Raw genomic sequence first — 2,500 nt, forward strand, 5'->3', positions numbered from 1 at the left:
GACGGGGTCGGGCGACAGGTGCGAGCCCGGCGAGGGGAGAGAGGAGAAAGGTGGAGGAGAGGGGGGGCCCTTCGGGGTCGGGGGGGGCGTCTCCCCCGACCCTCCCCGCACCGGGGCGGGCTTGCTGCGAAGCTGCAAAAGCCCGCCCGGCCTCCGGCCCGCGACAGAGGGGCCAGGCCCTCCGGGCGTTCCGGGCTGGCGCGCGGCGCGCGCCGGCCGCGGCGCGGCGGTGGCGGCGTCCCGCCCGCCCGCCCGCCCACCCGTGGCCCACCGGCGGCCCCCCCCCGCGGGGGGGGGGGTCGGGGTGGGCGCGGGGGCGGGCGCGGCGGCGGGGGGCGCCGCGCCGCCGTTGCCGCCTTCGGCCGGCGAGGCTCTCGGCCGGGTCGCGTCCCGCGCGAGCGGGCGGCCCGAGCCACGGCTCTCCTCCCGGGCGCAGCGCCGGGCTACTGAGGGAAACCCCGGGCCCCGGGAAGGAGGACGTGGTGTTGGCGGCGGATGTCGGGCGCGCCCCCGCGGGCGGACGCTCCCCCGATGGCGGCAGCGGGGGAGGCACCCCCGCGGGGCCTTCAGGTCGTTTCCCTCGCCCCAGGGCCAGGTACCTAGCGTCCGCGCTTCGGCGGCCCTCCCTCGGCGGCGGAGTCCGGGGGTCGAAGGCCGGCGGAGCCGGGCGGAGGTTTAAAGACCCGGGCGGCTCGGTGCGGCCCCCGGGGGGGCGGCCGGGCGGCGGTCGGTGCCCCAAGGGGCGGGGAGTTTCTCCTCGAGGCCCCTTCGAGGTGTCCGCCGCCCGCGCTCAACCCCCCCCGCGGGGCGGCCGTGCCGGGGAGGGCCTCTCACTGCCCCCCCCTCTCCGCGGTCCGGTCTCGTCGGAGAGGCCGCGGCGCGGCCGGCCGTGGCCGGCCCGCTCGCCTCGAAACGGGCGACCCCGGCGGGAGCGCGTGCTCCTCCGCCGGGGCGGCGAGTCCCCGCGGTGGGGGCTCGCCGGGCGTCCCTCCCGGGCCGCCGCGCTCTCTGTCGCAGCGCTGCGGCGCGCTGCGCTCCGCTCCCCTCCCCACGCGCCCCGCCCAGCGGAGCCGCTCGGCGGTCTCCCGGGCGCTCGCCACCGGCGAGGGCGGCACCCCGGCCGAGCGGCGGCGGCGCCGCTCGGCGTGTGTCGGTCGGCCGGAGGGTGTCTCCGGCCGCCGTCCGGCCGGCGGTCGGCTCGTCCCGGCCCGGGCCCCGTCCGTCGCTTCCCCGTCGCGCCCTTCCCGGCCGAGCCGGGCAGGCGGGCGCGCGGGCGGGGGCGTCCCACTCCCGGTCTCCGCGTGGAAACGGGGAGAGCGGGAGCCGCCCCCGGCCTCAGCGCCGTCCGCCTTCCGCCCGGGCGCGTGCCCGCGGAAGGGGGGCCGAGGCGAGGAGCGGCGGTTCCGGGCGCTGCGGGCAGGGCGAGCCGCTCCGGTGCGGCGGCGGCGGGGGCGCCGTCCGGGGGGCGGCGCGCGTCCGTCGGCTCGGGCTCCGGCGGTCGCCGCCTCCGGCGTGCGCGCGGCGGCTGCGGAGCCGTCCGCGGCGTCGCCGGGCGGAGCGAGCCGGGCGGGGGGAGCCGGCTGTCGTAGCGCGGCGGAGCTGTTGCGCGGAGAGGCGCGCGCGGGGCCGGCGGGGCGCCCCGCCGCTGCTTGTCGGCCGGCGGCGGCGGGCAGCAGCGGCACACCCGGTGTCCCGAGAGCGAGGCGAGCGGGCGGCGCGGCCGGGCGCGTGGCGGCCTCCGCGCGGAGGCCGGGCCGAGCCCGGGCGCCTGGGCCGCCCCCGAAGCGCGCAAGGCGCTTGTGTCGTTTGTCCCAGGTCCGATCGGTCGGGGAGCGCGGGCTCCCCCGCCCTTGCCCTTCGGGGTTAAATTTTTTTTTCCGTTCCGTATTTTTACTTCACACTCTATTTTTTTTCCGTATTGTGTGCTCGTACGGTCAGCCGAGGCGAGGCCTGTCCGTCGCGCCGCGTCGCGCCGCGTCGCGTCCCCTCCGCGCGGGCGGAGGGGCGGGCCGGCGCGTCGGGCGTGCGGTGGGCCGCCCTCTGAGCGAGGGGCCGCTCTCCGCGAGCGGTCCCGGTCCCCCCGCGCGCGCGGGGCGGTGCCGAAAGCCAGACAACTCTTAGCGGTGGATCACTCGGCTCGTGCGTCGATGAAGAACGCAGCTAGCTGCGAGAATTAATGTGAATTGCAGGACACATTGATCATCGACACTTCGAACGCACTTGCGGCCCCGGGTTCCTCCCGGGGCTACGCCTGTCTGAGCGTCGCTTGACGATCAATCGCCGGCTGAGCCGCCGCCCCGTCGCCGGGCGGCGGCCGCAGCGGCGCGGCTGGGGTGCATCGCAGGCCCGCGCGCGCGGCCCCGGGCGGGCGGGGGAGCGGTTCCCCCGCGTCCCGGCGGCAGCGGCGTCTGCCAAGAAAAGGGCCTTCGTCCCCCTAAATCGAGACTCGGGGAGCGCTCCGAAGCTCCCCGCTCCCGGAGCGCCCGCTGTGCGGAGCTCG

At 79.4% G+C, this 2,500-nt stretch overlaps 1 non-coding gene across 1 annotated transcript; it reads left to right on the forward strand.

The window, feature by feature from the left end:
* Positions 1 to 2,112: 2,112 nt before the first annotated feature.
* LOC142596859 (5.8S ribosomal RNA) lies at positions 2,113 to 2,265 on the forward strand. Its single transcript, XR_012831923.1, has one exon. It is a non-coding gene; the product is annotated as a 5.8S ribosomal RNA (ribosomal RNA).
* Positions 2,266 to 2,500: the final 235 nt, after the last annotated feature.

The sequence above is a fragment of the Pelecanus crispus genome, unplaced genomic scaffold (genome assembly GCF_030463565.1).
Source record: "Pelecanus crispus isolate bPelCri1 unplaced genomic scaffold, bPelCri1.pri SCAFFOLD_125, whole genome shotgun sequence".
NCBI classification, from domain to species: domain Eukaryota; kingdom Metazoa; phylum Chordata; class Aves; order Pelecaniformes; family Pelecanidae; genus Pelecanus; species Pelecanus crispus.